The sequence below is a fragment of the Parasteatoda tepidariorum genome, chromosome 4, assembly GCF_982258835.1.
Source record: "Parasteatoda tepidariorum strain Cologne lab strain chromosome 4, Ptep-v5.0, whole genome shotgun sequence".
Lineage (NCBI taxonomy): Eukaryota > Metazoa > Arthropoda > Arachnida > Araneae > Theridiidae > Parasteatoda > Parasteatoda tepidariorum.
The window spans coordinates 29197083-29218641 of NC_141758.1; the positions used below are offsets into that span (position 1 = coordinate 29197083).

The 21559-nt window shown below is 28.5% G+C and overlaps 1 protein-coding gene across 1 annotated transcript in view; it reads left to right on the forward strand.

Annotated features, from left to right (window-relative positions):
* Su(Tpl) (Suppressor of Triplolethal) overlaps positions 1 to 21559 on the forward strand; it is a 91836-nt gene that overhangs the window by 6874 nt on the left and 63403 nt on the right. The window lies entirely within an intron of this gene.

Genomic DNA, 21559 nt, shown 5'->3' on the forward strand with positions numbered 1-21559 from the left:
GCAGGCCAGACACACTTTGGCAAACACTATTGCCAGCCCTGGCTTAAAAAGTTTCTAGATTATTTAAAAAAACAACATATAAATGATAATAAATATGCTGTATTTTTTTGTTATTGGTTTATGATGGTGTTTCTGATGAAAGTAGGCCTAAACAAATGCCAGGTTGAGATCCCTTTTCGTACTTCAATGCCTTAGTTTGAATGTTTTGCTGAGTTTAAAAGGCATAAATGATAGATTTATAAAAAATATAGGTGAATGATTGACTTTAAAATTAATGGTTCTCCCTGTTTAGTGTGTTTTGGATGTAAGCATGAATTCAAATTTGCTATGATATATGTTATGTTTATTCCTTTCTTCAATTTAAATTTCAAATATTTATTTTAAATTTCTTCTTGTAAATTATGAAAATAAGGTGCATGGTGACCATACCTGGGTAGAAATCGCTCATTTGGCTTGATTGATTACTGATATTGCGTTCCTTTGTAAGAATTTCATTTGAAACTTATTTTATTAATGTTTATAAGTATTTAAAATTGTAAGCAATTGACAACCAAAGCTAAATATGGTGACGCAACAGTATTAAAACAATGACCCAAAAGTAAGAAAAATAATTTGGTTGTTGAGAATTAGAATTACTCTGTCAAATCAACCCAACTAGATATTGCAGATATTTATACTATATTATAAAATATAAAATCAGGCATAAAAATTAGAATGAGATTTGAATAATTGAAAAAATTTGCAATAAGATTTAAGGTAAAAGAAAAATAAGGTAGAATTTATTGTTAAAATAAATTTCCTTTTTTCCCCCCATCATATAATGCGTTTCAGTTTCAAATTTGTATTTTATAATGATAAACAAACCAGGAATATGCTTTTTTCACAAGCATTAAAATAATAGGATGTATTTAACATCATAATTATTATTCTGTTGTCATAGCTGTTTGGATTTTCACTCCTGGATTATACAAGTTTTTACAGGTCTCCTTTTTTCTAGTGTTACTCTTTGAATATTTAAGAAAAGCTCATAAAATTGGGAAAGTTTCTGAATCAAATCCCTATCCCTTTTAAAATAAGATTTTTTTTAACTCCTTTTTAAAACATAATGCTTGAATCATACATTAAATATTCAAAAAAAATTTTTTACTCTGAATTATTTTTTCTCTAATTAAAAAACTTAATTTTGATTGTTTCAACTGTTCATTATTTTTTTAACAATTCAAGCTTTATAGTTTAAACTATTTCTTCTATTTAAAACTGTGATTTAAAAAATAGATATAATTATAAATTTTTTTTTATTTAAGTCCATTTTATTTCGATTGTAGGTGAAAAATGTAGTCAATGTATAGTTTTTAGTGGTATTGTTTTTTAAAAAATTTAATCTAGTATAAAAATTCCTAAATTTCCTCATGTCTAAATTATTTCAGATAATGCGCTATGTTTTTTAGTATGTTATATATTCTTCCTGCAATCTGCTAGATAGTGCTGTAATTGGGTGCTTGCAACTGTTGAAGAAGATGATTACTGATACACAGACCCGTGACCTTTTACCTCAGCACAAGCTGATTTTTTATGAACAAGATATGGTTTAATTACATAGTTTTATAATTTTATAAACAAGATGCAAGTTTGTATACAAGATAGATAGCAATTTCGATACATAATTAGTTTGTTTTACATGGCTTCTTTAGTGTCTTTGTGTTAAAAATATATAGTGAAAGAATTGAAATCTTTGTGAAAGAATATAGAATGTGTCACTTAGAAAAATGGTAATTGACGGACTTGGCTTACTCGCAATAAAATGGAAAGAATAGTTGCTAACGTAAACAAATGCTATGTTTCAAAACAGTTATCATCGAGAGGCACATATACGTCACTTGTAGGTATCCCATTGGGTTTTTCGGAGAGAGAAAATACTATTACTTCCACTTTTTTGCTGGAAATGTTTGACTGGCAGATAATGTAGTGTCAGGATAAATTTAGTGGTAACAATATAAGACCTGTGACGTAGTCTATCGTATACCCAATTTCGATTATTTGCATTCTCAGAGTGTAAGAAAAAAAAAATGTTTTTAAAAATTTTCAGTCATCAGTTTTTATTCTCTTTGATCTAATTGCATCATATTATCTGAATCCACATATATTTTCAGGAAATTTAATCTGGAATCTCGCGAAAAAGATTAGGGAATTTTATTCTGAAAATTGAGTGGGAACCCAAATTAGAATACCCTAAATTAGTCCTAATACTTCCCTTGCTTACCCTACATTTTTGATTAACATTGTTTTTCAAAAAAAGTTTGTTTTTCTTCAGAATGGTGTAATATGTTCTTTCATAGAACCGTCAATTCCTATGCCTATGATGTAGCATAAATGGATGTTCGTATCTATCGCATTTTTATCATAAATCGAAAGTCATCGTTATCGATCATAATCATCAAATTTTATCATAAATCGATCGACCCTTTACAAAGAATTATATCTTCAAAACAGACCCTTTGCACTTTTTTTGATTTTAAAAAAGATGGACATTACACAAAATTCTCAGAGTCGATGGTGTCATTGTTTTTAAAAAGTACGTCACCTTGTTTAAAAAAAATGATAAATCTCATTTTTAATACCATGAAAAAAACTTCTTATTTTTATATGTTCATAAAAAAATGGCGTTACGCTATTCAGATAGACGCTTCCATTATTTTTGTGAATTTAATATATGTAATTTCTTACATCCAGTTAAGTTTATTTGTCATTTAGTTTGAATTTGAACTTTTCTTTAATAAATATAATTTAAAATTCAGATAGGACGGTGAATAGAGCTGTAAAGAGAATATTTTTTTCACAAATATTTGTGTGGGCAAGGTCAAGGCCGTTGTGAAAGGGTCGCGAGTTAGATTAAAATATTTCCGGGTCGTGTGTAATCACTGAGACCTTTGCAACTGTTTTTGCACTAGTTTTCACACATATTCTTTAATTTTTTAACATTTTTTCTCGTTTAAAATTAAATCTAATCACACAACACTGTGCTGTAAAAAAAAATTATTTCATTGTTATTGTTTGTGTACTTAGCGACATAGTTCCAAACTTAGAAATTTTTAAATACATACTTTTCTTAAGAATTTCTTTTATTTCTTATTTTTATTTATTTTTCAGTTTGTATGGGTGAAATTTACATGAATAATAATAAGTCGATTTGTTAATATTTTTTTTTTTATAAACGCAAATTCAGTACGAATACTTCTAGCTCAATTTCTATTAGGTTGTAAAAAAATTTTAATTACCTTTTTTACATGAAAATTTTATTTTGTGGACAGAAGATAATTTTTTTCAACCAAAATTGAACCCAGTATGTAAGCTGATTGTTTTTCGAAAGTAGCAATTTAAATTGGTAAAAATATGCAGAGAATTTAATTCAAGTTTATTAACATTAAGTTAACATATTAGTGCTCACTGTTACTTTTTAGAGACAGTTGGAATGCTTTTTGAGCTCTAAAAATTATTTTTCAGACTTTTATTATTTTTAAGGATATACTCCTGGCAGATAAGGGATTCTGTTTCATCTTAATATAGTGAAAATTGTATGATCCTGTTTTTTTAATCTTATTTTATTAAATCACTGGCTAACTTATAATTTGGGTATTATTGTTTTGTAATCATGTATGAAATGTATTCTATTGAATATAGCTACCCAATTATTGGTTTTTTTTAAACTAGATCTTTAAAAAATGTTTAAAATACTAAAAGCAGGATTCATTCAGCTTGATTTATATTCTGATTGAAATTGATTTTTCTTAAGAAATTAACGATTTAGTAATTTTAATATGGCTTTTTGATTTTTAATCAGAGATTACATTTTTTTATCTTTATTTTCATGGTGTTTAAATTTATTACAAATATATTGCTGAGTTAATAAGTTTCAATTAGCAAAATTATTGATACTTAAATACTTAGAAAGAGGATTCATTAATTTAAGTCAGCTTGATTTAGTATATTATATTTTAAATTGATTTTTTTAAAGAAATTATTAATTTAATAATTTTAATTTGTAGTATGATTAATGATTTTAATTTTAATATGTAATATAATAATTGTAATATATAGATTTAATTTTTAATCTGATATTGTTTACTTTTTTTTCGTGATTTTTAAATTCATTACAAATACAGTGCTGTAGTTAATAAGTTTCAGTTGAAAAAATTATTAAAGCGTGTAATAAATTATAGTGTTTTTAAAAATGACAGGAGTTTTGAGAATGCTGAATGCTGAGTTCGAAGTGAAAGGTTAATGCTAATTTTGAATATGGATTTTTTATGTTATAAAAAAAACCACTCGTGAAATTAATCTGTTGTTCCGTTTTTAGCTTGTTTTTCAATATTTATTAATGATATATTTTTGTTTCATTTTCAATAAATTTGAATCGTACATTTGCATGCAATCATTATCATGTATTCTGTATTGTCATAATAAATAAATTTTTAATAAAATTTAATTTCAATTATATTTGTGAAATTTTACCAATTATAAATTGAAGTCCTTAAAATATCTTTAAAAGTACAAAAAAAAAAATAATAATCCGTTAAAAAAAATTACAGTAAAACTAGGTAGCTAGTTATTGTTATAGGTCATAAAAAAATTAGTTATTAAATTAGGTCATAAGAAAGCATTTTAATGAGTAAAATGAGACAAAAATATTCAAATTTATTAGTTTCTGAATAAATAAAGAATTCTCTGTCATATAATACTGTAGGTTAACATGGAAAGAGTTCTATTTCCTTTTCTTTCTTACTTAAGTCCCTGCTGTATACTTTAAAATTCTATAAATGGCAGTGTGTGCTGAATGTTCTATTTATCATTAAGTCTTTTATTTATCATTTTATTTTTCAGTTTTACGCAGTGGTCAGAACAAGAAGAGAGAATTATTTTTTTTAAAATTAATTTCTTGTGCATTAAATATTTTAGATACAATTCTAAGAATACTTGTTTTCTACGAATTTTGCATATAAACGATTAAAGATATTTTTTTTTTGCATTTTATTTAACGTTTTTAAATCTAACAATTCAAATAAAACATTTTCAGGTATTTTTTTTCATTGATATTTTTCGGTTGAGTTACTACATTCATATATAATATTCTTGAATAAAAATTTTTCGTAGAATTACGACTTCATGACATTAATTGGGTAATCGTGAACGATCTTGCGATATTTACTTGCTTTTGCGCTGAAATTTTTTTTTAGATTAATACGTAGTCTGTTATCACTTTTTTTTTAATAAACAATATGCTACTCTTGAGTTGTCACGGTTATGGTTTTAACTCCATAGAAATGAACGATTTGTCCTTGGGAAGTATGCATAGTTAATTATCAATGAAAATTAAAAGATAAACGTTGCAGCCCAGTTAAATTTAAAATCGATGTTTGCAAAAATTTCCTTTGAAAACATCTGCGCTACTTTCATTATTTTTTTTTCTTCTCACTTTGGTTAGAAACCCATTAAATGATAAAAATGAAACATTGGACCGAATAATCTAGTTCCTGATTTTGAGGCTTTTATTTTTATCTGGGTGTTCACCCGTCCTATCTAAGTTAACTTAGCAGCGAAGGCTTCGTTTTTTTTTGATATTCCTTTGCGTTTGTTTACTGAGTTTCAGAAGCTGAGCACACACACAGGATTTGAATATCACATGGACTGGCTTCAGTTTACAAATAAGGATAGACCAACAGGAGATGTCTCTCCTGTATTTCCTTATTTAGTGTTATTGTTTCACCTTCTGCGAATACAGCGGTTGGAATTTTTTTTTACTTCATTATCTTATTTCTAGAGATTCTTTTTCCGATAACAGAATTATTCAACTTATCACGCAAACATTTTAAGAATTTAATATAAGGAATCAATGTCGTACTATTTTTTTTTGCGAATGACATGAAATAAGTTTTTCTTGAAATTATAGAGCATTTGTTATTATATTTATAAAAAAGACTTACTCATAGATAAATGTCTAAAATAAGATATTCATCTATGAATTGTAAAACAATTTTTTTTAGATGAAATTACTTTTGGAAATTTATGTTTTGCAGTTGTTTCCCTAATTGGTAATCATAATCTTCTCGTAAAGCTATTTAATGACTCTGTATTTTGTCGTAGGCTAGTTGGATTCTCAAATATCAAGTACTTTGCAAGTTTTACCTGCATTTTGCAATGCTTTAAACTATTTTGAAAAATCGTCTATATTTCCCCGATATTTTTAGGCTTATTACAATCAGTCTAAAGGCCATTAAGCTAATTAGGAAATAAGCTAAGAATTGCCACACCTGACGACAGAACTAATTTGATTACGCTTACAGCATTACATTTTTTGTGAGGTTATCTGCAATAAGCCTTCACAAATCTCGGCTTATTTGCCTCAAATCAAGCTAATTGAGAAATGAATGATGCATTTTCTTATTTGTCCAAAAGTATGTAGTTTCTCTCCAATAAGACTAAATTGTCAAGTTGATTAGAAAATACTGGAGACCTTTTCAATTAACCTGTCGCCTTACACAAAGTGTTGGCAATGTAAAGAGCTGGATTATTCTATTTCGTCTTTTACGTTTAGAATGCGACCTCTCAAAGGTTCAATTGCATTAACATACCCAGGGAATGAATAAGACCGATTCTCTTATTATATGAATTACGAAGTAAGTGATATAAAAAGTATGTTTGTGGTATAGTTATCTTACAATGTTGTTGGAATTAATATACGGCTGTGTTTCCCAAACTTATGACTTAGGTGTACCTTTTTTAAATTTTTCGTAACTCTGTGTACCACTAATACAAAAATGAATGTATTTTTTACTGTAAAAAATTACACTAAAGATAAAAATCACAACTGGTTGTTGACACCACTAATTATTAACTGCTAACTCAGCAAAAAATAGACAATAGAAAAATACGTAATCGCAAACTTTCATTGCTAACTTTGTTTCTAAATAAATTTTTTTGAAATTTTTGTTTGTTGCAAGATATTTTGCATAAGAACGCGTACCCCCGCTAAACTGTTCCCGTACCCCTGGGGGTACGCGTACCACTCTTTGGGAAACACTGATACGGGATCATGCTTTAATCCAAATTATTGCTATAAAAGTAAGAAAAAAGACGTCATAGCAATGAAAAATCGTACAAATTAGTACGTGTGTGCAGGCTCGCCGAACGCATATTTTTCTTACTGATTCAGCCATAAAACAATGAGCAAAAAATCGGAAAATACCACCAGTTGTGTCGAATTAGAAGCTAAAAAATCAGGTTCGACAAGTGGTCAGCAATTATTATCAGGGGTCTGTTTAGAAAAAATTTGGGTCCGTTAACGGACCCTTCACAAAATATCTTTTCATAAAAACGGACCCTTCACAAAATATTTTAATTTAAAAACGGACCCTTCACAAATTTGTTTATCTTCATTATTATTTTGTTAATCGAATAAACCCTTTCCAGGGCAGAAAACAAGAAAGATGGATGTAAACGAATTAAGTTTTGTCTACGGCAGACGATTCTTCCATTATTCGTCCGAAATTAATATTCTGCGTTCAGCAGTATAGGCTAAATACCAAATATTTGTATGTTGCATCTCTAATTTAGAAGCAGCAATTGTTGTTTTTTATTTTTTTAATTATAATTTTACAGTGTTGAGCATAATCTTGTATATCTTTACAATTTAAAAACTCCTTGAAAAAGTTTTTTTTTTGCAATAACGGACCCTATTTGCACAAATTCATAAAAGCGGACCCTGGTTGAAAGAATGTGAGTAATTTTTTCACAATTTCACGAAAAACGGACCTTTCACAAAATGTCTGGACAGACCCCTGATTATAAATATATCAACAATAATAATTTTTTCCTAGTTTATGGGTGTTGCTCTAAAATCAATCTTAACGTAGATACCTTATAATAAATTTAAAAAAAGTGTTAGTAAAAAAGCGTGAAAAAGTCAAGACAAAAAGTAATAAATAAAGCAGAAATCACAAATTGCTTTAAAAAAGCATAATTCGATTAAAAGATTGGATACGGATTGAAATGAAGAAGGCGTAGACTAATTCATCTAGCCATAGCTCATGTAACTAGAGCATAGAGACTGGTTTGAGCTGTAAATTGTTTTACATCAAATTTGCTTATTTATGATGAATAAAAATGTTTCCTAAGAATTGCATCAAATAATATCAGAATTGAATCAAACAATTCAGAACTATATTTTCGACCTTCTCTTCCAGTCTTTGATCAAACCGTCCCAAAACCTCAATATTAGATGCATAGAAATCAATTAAAAATGTACTCTAATATTTCTATGGAGAGATTTGATAATCAAAATGCCGCTATTAAAAATTCGAAAATCGGATGTCCAGATGCCAGATAGGAGTCAACATCTATATTCCTGTAAATATGGTAACCATAAATGCTCACGTTTGCGCACAACATGGCACTCACAAATTTTATATATTTTTATTTTATTTTATGTCGAGATAAAATGCAGGCTTGATTTCGATTCGAACATTTTCTAACCATCGCACAAGCTTTAAAAGTTCGTTGTTTATTAATAACCTATCAGTTTTTATATCAATCATCTAAGATAAACAAGCTGATTAAATCATGTCATACATTAATAAATAATTAGTATTTTTTTTTAATATTTATTTATATTTTTTTCCGCATATACGTCCATTTCATAATTATTTTCAATAAACATAATATTATGCATGTTACTAGTTTTATTGTTATATCTGATGCGTGTCTGATATCTGTTCTATTATAATTACATTGGTTGTGGAACGTTTTCTAATTACGTGTTTAGTGTTTCCTTTGTAAACGTGCTTCAACGTGTTTTAAGATTGAGTTTAAACTTTTGAGAGTTGATTAGTTTGTGTATTCTGTTTTACTATTGTTATTGGATTTATAATACGTTGTGTTTAATCTGAATAAAAGAATAAATAGAATGTTTAATTTTCCCGCATTTTTATTGAGTAATCATCCCTATATATATATATACAGGGTGCGTAGCGTTTTTAAAAAGTGCTTAAAGGTGCTTATGTTCGATTATCGTTTTTTAAAAGTCCTTAAAGGTGTAAAAAAGACCTAAAAGTCCTTAAAGGTTTTTCATTGGGTGTTTTTAAGAAGTGCTTAGTTTTCCCTTTACCCTGTTGATTTTCGTCACGTATTATGCAAAAAGACACTGTTCATATTGTTCTATTTAATATTTTCACAACTAATTCAACTCCAATCTATTTCGGCGTACCGTTGGTCCTTAGCATATGAAAACTCCATTCGTTTTATGATTCAAAATTTCATGATTTTTGACAATTGTCAAAAAGTTATATGCCTGCAAAACTAAAGTTTTTTTTTGTTGACATAAAACCGCCAATTGTCAAAAATTTGCCAACCCTGCCTAATTATATATATTTTTTAAAGAGCTTAAAAATATTTTTGAGTGCTTGAAAAGTGCTTAAATGGTGCTTATTTTTTGTTGAAAAATTTGGCTACCCACCCTGATATATAATCTTAAAATTTTAAACTTTTTTTTTAATTCAGAATTTTTTGTTTTTGAATTATGGAATATGTTATCGATACATAAATTAATTAAGTTATTCAATATCTACTACTATTCTGAATTCTCAAATATTACAAAATAATAAATATTCCATAGAATCTCAATTATGCCAGGAAAATATTGCAATCAATTTATAGCTAGTGGCAGTATCATTTTGTATTGTATTGACTGTAGAAATACCTCGAATTAATTCCCCGTGTTTAATATATTTTAAACATTACACTATAATCAGCATGTAATTCATATAGTTCCTTAAAAATCGCTGTATTATAATTTATTTATTTTTTTGTTTCATATTTCTAGTTGCATTAATTTTTAATCTAGAGTTGTTCGATCAAAAATAAGTCTAATCAAGTTAAAATGAATTTTAATTTGTTAATTTCTTTTTCACGAAGAACGGTAGTAGTTGGGGGAATTTTTATGTTAAACTCTTGTTTTCTTTTATGGTGAACTTTCGTTAAGTAGTTTTTTTGGCTTTCATTCAACGTAAGTGTGGTTTGAAAGAACAAAATAAAAACCTAACTACTAATTTGGAGGAGTCTAGCTGTACCGTCAGCATTTGTGATTAGTACTATTTAAACTCATTGTGAGATTAACCCCACAATCAAAGTAGGTAAAAACATTTTTTTTAAATTTCTTTTTTTCTTTTGATGAAACATTTCTTTAACGTTTAACTGAGTATTTTTTTATTTTATTAAGTTTGACTCCATTTATTCATCGTTGCCTCTTTTTTTTTTATTACAGTGATCTTTGTTACAGAGTTTATTAATGAATTATTTAATTTAAAATTTTAAAGAGACACGCTGATATTTATGCAAAAGTGACTTTAATAGTGTTTTGTTAGAAATGTTTTTTTTTATTTTTTTTATTTTATCTTTTTTTATCTTCTTTATGCAAATGCAAGACTTCTGATATCTTGATTATGAAATATTTATTATATCTTTTTTGTGAAAACATTCGTCAATCACTTTCACTACGTAATATAAAAATCTGTGTATTGGTCCTGAAACGGACAGAGCTTAAATATCGCTTTAAAAAAAAATCGTCTATTTGGTGTAATGTTTTCCGTTTGGATTAAAATTATAGATATAGCGTGTTTTTCTTTTTTTTTTAAAAATGGCCTTCTAATAACAGCCTTAAATAAGTATAAATTTAGACGTACTTTTTGTGTCCAAATAAAGCAGCGTAGATTATCAAACTAACATTAAAAAAAAAATTAAAAAAAATCCATTATTATTGCATTTTATTTTTTTCTTGACTTTTCTTCTTTATGATTTTGATGGCATTTTCAATCACGTCGTATTAGTTAATTTTCATTTAAATATTGTTTGGCGATAGACTAAAGCAGCCAAATTTGATGTTCGGAATGTTCAAAAATGCTTTACACAAATAAAACTCTCTGTGCACCCCCCAAATGAATTTATTTAAATTTTTAATTTTCTCCTTAATTAAGATTAATTCCTTTCTACTAAATTACTATTACTTGATTACATTTTTGTTTATTGTGAATCCGAAATTGAATTGCCTAATTTTTTTAAAATTACTTATTCCTGACATCTTCACTTGCACAATTCAAAAACAATTTAAATGCTGATAAAATAATTAATCACTATTTAGTAAATAATTACTCTCACTATATTTCCCGTTCTTAATGAAAGTATTCACTTTCTTATGTTGGCAATGTTATGAAACTGCGTAGAAACCCATGAATGAATGTTACTTTAAGACCATCCATTGTGACGTTATTGTCGTTGCAACTAATTTTTCAGTCTCTTGTCCTACTCACAGTAGAACCTTCTAGCAACACAAAAAGGAAATTCATAATTCGTGCTGCCGATTTTGAAAATAGGCACTGTATAATTTATAATTTATTTTCTCTGTCATATTTTTGTTTATTTCTAACAATGTTAAAATTATATTCATAGATTTAAAGAGGGGATTTTTTTCCTCCATATTTCAATAAAAATTATCGAATAATTAATATAAATATAAAGAATTCTACAATCTCATCTTCCGTAAAATTAATTGATATCGTCAACATGTAGTTAAACTTACTATCACTGCTATGCGCTGAACATATTTAGTCAAAAAGAGTTTGTCGTGCGCTTCGGGAAGGAAAAAAACGCGTTTTTTAAATGTACTAGCGTACGAACATTTGAGTGCAAAACTTTTAAAATACTTCTGTGGTTTTACTCAAAATTTATGAGAAGTTGTTTGTTTATTATGAGTATTTGGGGAATACCATTAGAAGGAAGGGAAAAAATGAAATTGAAATATAGATTTCAATTAAATTGAGATTAACTCCGAAAATGAAAAAAAATTTCTGAAATTATTAATAAGCATCATTATAAGATTGGAAATTGATGTTTTAGAAAGAATTTTCCTTTCTAATGGAGTGATTTATTATGATAATTATATTGAGTTCAGTTTTATTAGAAACATACTTTCACCATAAGCGTGCTCCTGATTAATTTAAAAACGAGACGTAATATATTACCCTAAGCCCTTCCTTTGCTGTAATTTTGTATTAATGCTTTTTTTTTAATATTTTCTTTTATTTGAATAAATGAGATTCTATGATTGTTTTCAATTCTTTTTAGTGTTTTGTTTCTCAAATCAAATCTGTATAGGTTTCTTATATTAGCAGAGTTAATATCTCTACAATATCTAATCTTTTCTCATCTCTATTATTTTGAGTTACAGCTGTATTTTAAGTATATCTAAAACTAAACATGTATTTATGACTTGTGTGTTCTTTCCTTACTGGATTGTTTGAAGACGCTTAATGGTTTATGATGTTTACATTAAGTGGTTTCAAATTTTAGTCTGACTGTTAGATTGTCTGCATGTTATGCACCTGTACTTATTTCTTTTTTTTACTTTCGCAATAAATTCTGACAGTCAATTTCAGTTGCGAATTCTGGTTTGAAAGATTTCATTTAATATTGTTTCGTTAACTCAAGAGAGAAAAATATTTTTTAATTTTTGAGATTTCTAAAATTTTGTTCCTGGGCATGGAGAGGTCAAGACGTTGAAAAAGTTTCGAGACTCTCGGTGTTTCTTTTCGGGGTAGACTCGGTTGTCCCAGGAATAAAATCATAACTTATGTTCTGCAACATTACTTGTTTTATGATAAGATACAAATGCTCTGTAACAAAACTTATGAGATAGGAAAATTCTGCGGCAATACTTATAAGGTACATGTTCTGCAGCAATACTTATGAGATAAAAATGTTCTGCAGCAATACTTATAAGGTACATGTTCTGCAGCAATACTTATGAGATAAAAATGTTCTGCAGCAATACTTATAAGGTACATGTTCTGCAGCAATACTTATGAGATAAAAATGTTCTGCAATTATACTTAAAATACAAATGTTCTGCAAAAATTCTTATGATATAATACGAAATGCTCTGTAGCGAAGCTTATGAGATGAAAGTTTTCTGCAATAATACTTCACAAATGTTCTGCAACAAAACTTGTGATTTAATACAAAATTCTCTGCGGCGAAACTTTGGTTTTGAAAAATTAATCACTAGTTAAATTATTATTGAGTTAAAGAATTTTTTAACCTAAATTTTCAATGAAATCAAATTATGCATACATGCTTTCATAATGAATCATAAATTAATATAAAATATCTTCGCAACTTTAACATTATGTCGTACTGCAGAGAATAATACTTAAATAGTTCTACGAACATCATAGGCATGTTATTCTTCCACTAATTCGCGGAATTCCTCAATTCTGTAAACTGTTGATTCCCAGACTTCCGCAAATCAATAATTTATATTCCAACAAAATTTTCTTGTAGTTTCGCAAATCTGAAATTTAAATTTTTTACTAAATCTCGTTAACTAGGCATTTATTCCGCTCTTACTAGCACACTTTTTTTCTTTTTCTTTCTGTGTCACTTTTTTTACTCAGATTTGCTAGAGAAAAACACAATTTTGGAAACTTCGAGTAAAAGAAATCCTCCCCCCCCCCCCAAAAAAAAAAAAACTATGGTTAGAATTAATAAACTACTGAGGTAAACACAAGAGTATAAAAATGGTAATCTTAAAAGTAATTCTGAAATGCATTTAAAGAGAGTTTGCTAGAAAATTTGGTATTTTTTCTCATTTTTCATATATTTTAATGAGTAGCAATTTTGGTGCAAATTCTGATTTGTAACTGAAGAATTATTTAATCGATGTCATATATTTGCCTCTTTTATTTTATTTGGTTAAATTAGATCGGATTAATTTTTAATATGATATTGCGTCATAAAAATTTCGATTTGCGCATTTCAGTAATCACTTTTCAACACGCTCAATACCATCGTAAATCCGTGTTTCTCTTTTTTTTTTTCAATTGCAGTTCATGCAATTGATTTTCTTATAGTTTTTAAAATTCCAAAAATATTATGACTAGCAAAATTCAATTTATACATTTATTAATCATTTTCTGACGCGGCTATAACACTGCTTTTTAGCAGTTATTGCTGTTAATATCGACATGTTTTTTTTTAAATCCCGATATTTTCAAACGATATTATTAGAAACTAGAAATTCGAATCGCTTATACATATAAGTAATTTTTGTAAAGCGCTCAAATTGCACTAAATTACATAGCGGCGTCCCCTCCCCCGTTATTGTAGTTGATTTTCACATAATTTTCTAAAATCTTAATATTATGATCCGAAAAATTCAAATACTTCACCTGATTATTCATTAATTGACGAGATATTTCTATCTTTTTTTTTTATTTTCAAATCTTGTAACGATATTATTTATTACAACACTTAAATCTTAAAACGTATGTACATTCAACATAAACCTTTCTTGACGCATCAGATTCGCGTAGTTCCTTCGTCAAGACACGGTTTTATCAGCAATCTTATTCCAGTTATTGCCATAAATTTCATGGTTTTTAAATTTTTTTGAAAATTATTAATGGCTTGCAAAGTGCAAAAAAGGATACCCCCTTTATGTAAAATACAGGTGTAAATGCCCAGTGTAGAGGAACAATCACCAAGATTCCGTGAATTAGGTTAGGCTGATTACATACATTCAGTATTATAAATTAACAGTGTCTGTATTGTAAGGAGAAGAGAAGATAATCCAGTCAGATATGTAGGTTTCTGTTCCGAAAATAAATTTTAACGGAACAGAAAGAGCGGTAGAAACAAATTGGTTGTTCTTCTGAAAATGTAATTCTGCAAAAATGTTAAGAGGGAGGAAAACTAAATATTGACGATTGTTTAATGATAGGAAAGTTGTTAAAGTATTTATTTTTTTTTTTGTAATCTTCTGCAATGAGTGTGGTTAACTTTTTAGTTAGTTTTGTTAAAAATCGGTTAAAATATTGTTTTATTCCTACTAAATGTTTTTGCCATAGTTAAAAAGGTTTCAAAATTTGAGCAATGAAAAAGTAAATGTAATGACTAATTTGTATATTGTTCGGTATCAAATTTGATGCCCATTTTTTGCGTGTCCATTTTTATAAAGTGAGACATTGTTTCTTATATATTTTTTTATGATAAATCAGTAAAATAAAAAATTAAATCAATCAACGTAGGTTTTAGTTGAGAAGCTATATTTATGCATAGACTGCTATAATTCGGGCGTAGTAACAATTTTGTGACTTTGACAACTCGAAAAAATTTGCGTGTTTTCAGATTTTCAACCCAAAATATTTCTTTAATCAGGTTCAGGGGTGACTGTATTCCGTATGTACTCCAGAATTCTACAGTTTTCGTATTATACTTCCAGGTCTAAAAACCAAGAGCAAGGCATGTGATTTTTCCGTGAATTTAGCGGTATTCCGCGTATCTGAAGACAATTAAAACTTATAATCCGACAGAACTCCGTGAAATTAATACATTTTCACTGAGTTGCGCTATTTAAATTTTGAAATATAATTATAAATCTTCCGCTAAATCCCGTTAAAAAGACGTTTACATATAGGAGATTCTTCCGTCAATTTGATTTTTTTGGTTTGGCGAATTTGCACAATTTTAAATATTTGTAACTGCACCGGAATTCACCCAATTTGTGATGCATTATCACGTGATTTTAATATTAAACATCGATTTCTTATTCACGCGTTTTTAAAATCCAATATAGCGATTCGTATTCACGCCAGTTTAGAATCCGGTGTCCGCGATTCATATTCACGCATTTTGAAAATCCAATATTGTGATTCGTATTCACGCCATTTAAATCCTATAAAGCGATTTGTATTTTCGCTTTTTTTGCAATCCAATATTGTGATTCATATCCACGCGATTTTGAACTCCAATATTCTTGCAAGAACTGAACTAATTAATAAAACTTTAGCAGAGATAAAAATTAAAAGCTGAGTACGCAATTTTAAAGTTATCCAAAATGTATAAAATGTTAGGTACAAATACAGAACTTAATTGGTTTTCTACTCTGCAGAGCTAACGCAAAACCTAGCTACGTGATCCTATGAGATGCTACATGATGTGCAAAATCTTTACGGCATAAATTTTTCTGACAACCTTAATTAGGTTTCTAATCTTAGGTCAATCCTTTCTGATAATTTAATTTTCAATTGTTCCAATAAAATTGTTCATACTACTACTTGCGGAAATAACATTCGTAAATCAAGATGGGTTACGCCAAAATTAACTGTCCTTGTTTCAAATTTCGCCACCGCATATTTCTTTGGTGCTTTACCCTTCTAGCTATATCGATTGCGGGCCATTCAGGTGTAGTAGGATGATATGAAGCACGTGGAATTAACTGCATTCTTGGTTGCATTTGTGCCACTTTATTGAAGTGCGGGGCGTTTTGTGACTTCTATGAGGTGACTCACTTCACGATTTTAATTGTTGTTATTTCAAGAATGCAGGTAAAGAGTGTACATGTAATAGTCTTTTTTATTTTTAAATTAAACTATTTTTTCTTCCTATTTCAATTCAAGCAATTATTGCAATTTCAATTTGAGGAAACTAAGAAAAACGGTGTATGTCATAGAGGTGACCAATAATATTCTCAATATTTCAAAAACACTTATGATTAAATAAAATAAAAAGATTAAAAAATTTTTTTATATGGATTTTTAAACAAATTCTGGTATGCCAACTTGCTCCTCTTGGTGGGCAAATATTTTCTATTGATATCAAACTTAATGATTTAATACTGGGCAGGCGCTAAGCATTCGCCACCTCGCCAAATGCAATAAAATCTTAAATTTAGCTAATAAAATTGTGTTTTGGCGATAGTATTGGGGAATGATTTTTGCCATTGGAAAGAAAAATATATATTTAACTGTATCCTCAAAATTACATCAAATTGAATTTTTCTTAACAAATCTGTATTTTTTATTTGATTACCGTTATTTTCGGCAGATGCATCGCATAGCCAATTAGAATTGGGTCCATATAACATAAGCCTGAAATAACAGACTACAGTAAAATAATTTTCCACGGGGGGGGGGGACTAATCATAAATTGTTAAGATTTGTATTTGGCGAAGACTTTCGAAAAAAGGTGAATACTTTTGATATCTGGCTAATTTACTCGCTAGTAATTCGAAATCTTAATCGTGGTCAATGCTTAATAAAATATTTTGCTTAAAGCAGAGCAGTTTGCTTCCATTTCTCTCTGCAAATAGCACATTTTTCTTCAATAAAACTTAGTAGTAAAGATTTTTAAAAATAATACTATAAATAAATAAAATTCAAGGACTAATTTGTGTTTTATTGTGAAAGGACATTTAAAAGATTTTGTCAGATAATGCATAGAATAAGAATAACTGACATTTATTTACATTTAAACAATAATAAAACAATACGTTCTTAATGAGGCTTTTGAATTTATGGCTCTTTTTTCTAATCAGTCTTCTATATTAAGATTAGTTCTTGTAAATTAGTTGTTTTAGGAGCAATTTATACAACGTTTTGATTTAAGGATGTTGATACTAAACCTTTGACATCGATTTTGTTGGTGAGCATAAATTCACTAACAATATGTATGAGTAGGATATGTTGGCAAAGTTTCTAATTATTTTATTTTTTCAATTTCAGAATTTTTTATTAAATCTTTTTAAAAATTCTGCGTACGTCTGGAGCGACCAATGATCTAAGAGAAACATTTGTTAAATTTACTCGTGGTTTTGTAATTTCCTTCCTCCCATCGCTGGTCAAGCATGTATCTTTCGACACTCCGAAATAGGTGTAATTGTTAAAAAATTTCATCGCTTGTTGAACGATTGTTAATTAAAATTAATCACGGCAATTTAATGATTTAATGGCCGAAAAACGTAAAAAAGTGAATGGAAACAAGAGGTAAATTGAATTTTTTTTTATGTTGTTGTTTGGGACCGCTCGAACAGTGTAATTCTAGAGTGTTTTTTCCCTTCATATTTATTTATTTTGCACTTATCGATTAAATAGCAGAATATCAACTAGCAAAATGTTTTTCGAACTATACTTTGATACTACGTATAATAGATATATATCTTACCCTGCGGCAGAATTTTTGCGACAAACTTCTCGTGTACTAATATTTTGCTTTAGGATACTTTTAATTATAACAATTACTAATTTTAAGTCACAGAAATGTTGTGCTTACGGAAGAAAGTATGTAATAAAAAATGCACAAAAATTGTTAATTGTAAATTAAATATTTTTTCAATTCTAATATTATAAGCAGTATTCTCGCATTTTGTTGGCGGAAAAATGCAACAATTATGCAATATTGCAATAATTGAAACATTTTTGCGACTGATTATAAAATTTGTTAATCCAAATATTATTTCACGCAAAAAGTAATTTTTTAATAATTTATTATTTTTTTATTTTATTTAATAATGGTCGAAAAAATTTTGTATTGTAAGGTATATTGGTTTTTGCATCATTATAAAGAATGTAATTTTGTCAAAATACAAAATTAGAGCGAATTCGGTCGAACAGTTCCTGAGAAATCGAATTTTAACTATTTAAACTCAGAAAATTTTCCACAGATTTCGTCTCTCATGATTTATTCATTTTAATGCTACTCAAAATCGTTTAATGTGCGAAAATCTGTGCTATTGATTTGAAAGTCGTTCCATAAAATATGTGATTTTTAAAAATAAAAAAAAATTAAGCAATTTTAGTTATATTTTCACAATTTTTATTCGATTTGAAGTGGGAAATATCAATTGTTTTAAAACGTAATCGCAAACTTTTCCTCACCACCCCTCCCTGAAAAATTTAAGTTGCTTCGACTTTTTGACCTACCCTAAAACAGATGTTTTTATTTTTACTGAAATTTTTGAGAAGTAAAGTTTGAATCAAAATTTTTTGGATATTTTTTTTAGCTTATAGGAAACGTCAAAAAAGAGTCATAATTCAATATTATTATCACTTTTTATGTATAATTTGTAGGTTATAACAAAGCTATTGCTTTGTGTCAATTTAATCTGCCAATTGTCATCTTGAAGTTTAAAGCATGATGGTATCAATAAATGAGAGACCAAGGGAAAAAGAAAAAGATTATAAATTAAGAAAATTTACCATTACTCCTACAATGTGAAGTACTAAATCGAATCATCATCTTGAGTTATCATGATAAATTTCTTTATTTTTTATTATTAATTTCCCGTCACTTGTACCTGGTCTGTCATCTATTAAAATAAAGTTATATTATTTATTGCCAATTTATTTTATTAATTAATTTATAATTTATTATCATAACAAATTTGTTAATTGGGCCTAACGCCCTACCAAGCAGGCTATCCCGGCCTTTCTGTTGCATAGCAAATGCCATTAATAACTGAAAATTGAAGAAAGAAGAAAGAAAAACCATATTATTGAAACAATTAGGCCAGCACTGAAGAAACTTTGGTTCGCGTTGAACTCTTATAATCGTGTAAATTTGTTGAAACCTTAAAATGGTACTAATTTGAACCCATATCACGGTGGCTATGAATTAAACTTAATTGCACAACATTTCAACTGAAACATAGTTCAATTTAACTCTTTATCAAAGGTTGCTGCTCTGTAAATTTTCGCTATATTGTCGTTTAAGGTATCGATGAGCCAATTTTTTTAGCACGTTTACAAACTATAAAATTTTAATGCATTTTGAAATGCCCCTTAAAGCTGTCTCCAGCAATTATGCCTATTTTCTTTTAACATACGACAAACGTAGTGAGCGTACTAAAGTGGTACGCGTAAACCACTGGTTTAATGTATCCAGAGAAAGTGAAAATGATTGTTTTCTTTCTCTTCCTTAAGATCGGAATATTCTTATTTCCATTTCCTTGTTTATCTTTGCATTTAAAATGATACCATTAACAGGGGTCTGTTTAGAAGAAATTTGGGTCCGTTAACGGACCCTTCACAAAATATCTTTTCATAAAAACGGACCCTTCACAAAATATTTTAACTTAAAAACGGACCCTTCACAAAATGATTTTTCTTTTAATCGGACCCTTCACAAATTTGTTTATCTTCATTATTATTTTGTTAATCGAATAAACCCTTTCCAGGGCAGAAAACAACAAAGATGGATGTAAACGAACTAAATTTTGTCTTCGGCAGACGATTCTTCCGTTATTCGTCCGAAATGAATATTCTGCGTTCAGCAGTATAGGCTAAATACCAAATATTTGTATGTTGCATCTCTAGTTTAGAAGCAGAAATTGTTGTTTATTTTTTAAAATTTAATTTTTTTAATTATAATTTTACAGTGTTGAGCATAATCTTGTATATCTTTAGAATTTAAAAACTCCTTGAAAAAGTTTTTTTTTGCAATAACGGACCCTATTTGCACAAATTCAAAAAAAACGGACCCTGGTTGAAAGAATGTGAATAATTTTTTCACAATTTCACAAAAAACGGACCCTTCACAAAATGTCTGGACAGACCCCTGATTAAATTTTGTTAAGAAAGATTGAATAATTAAAAAAAAAGAAAAAAGCAGCGAAAATTAATTCATTCAACTATGAAGATTTCTAGTTTTTTTGAAAACCAGTTCTTTTCCTTGTAAAACTAGTTCATTGTTGGATTCCCTTAAAAACTGCTTTCTCGTTCTTCTACATACTCTCTGAGTGACCTAGTAAATGCAAATCAGTTCTCAAACTATTACTTTTCTTTCGCTGTCTGCATTATTTGTAGATATAATTTTCTATCTATTGAATGGATTGAAAATTCTCCTTCCTAAGGCCTTGACATTTTTCTTTTCTTTCCAGTTTTCTCGTAAATTCAATTTAACTAATCAGTCATTGTTTTCTGGGTGGCATCCCTTTTTTCTCTATCTTCAATATTCAATTAACACCATTACGCATATAATAACACACATAAAAATTATAACTGCGTTTGTATATACTTTTAAACGTGTTTTTCTCAAAACAGTTTTCAGATAACCCCAGTATCTCTTACATGTATCCTAACAGAACCATTTTTTGGGTCACTTTAATTACTTGTTGCTACTGGTGAATTCACTTGATCTGTTAAAAGCTCTTAATACTATTTTACAATTAAGTGATAAGCAATTTTTTACTAAGATATAATATGATAATTTTGTTTAAAGTTTGTTAATTTACAAATTTCAAGAATATCAGTTATAGTGGATTGATGATAGTAAAGACATGGTTCCAAGTAGAACACCGAAGTGAAGCATCTCTGGCTGCGGTCAGTCAGCGGGTCGGTGACTACTTAATCAGCCTGCGTAGTGACCGAGAATGCTCGGCATCTGTCCTCGTCTAATTGTTCTACTTAAGTGCTAGATTTCGCTAGCAGATCTCCGAGCGGGGGGACATCCCCTCTGCAGAGGATCAAAATTGTGATTGCATGTCTTTCGGATTATCCTCGGGGATGTTTCCCAGAACGTCGCCAATAGCTCATTGTGTAGCTGTAGTGCGACGTAAATAAAATACCTACCTACCGGAATTTCAACTAGATAAACGGCACATTACAAAGAAGTATTTTACTGCTTATTATTTTTTGCATTTGAAAGACGTTTATCACAGAGAAGTTGAAAATGTGGCTTATTA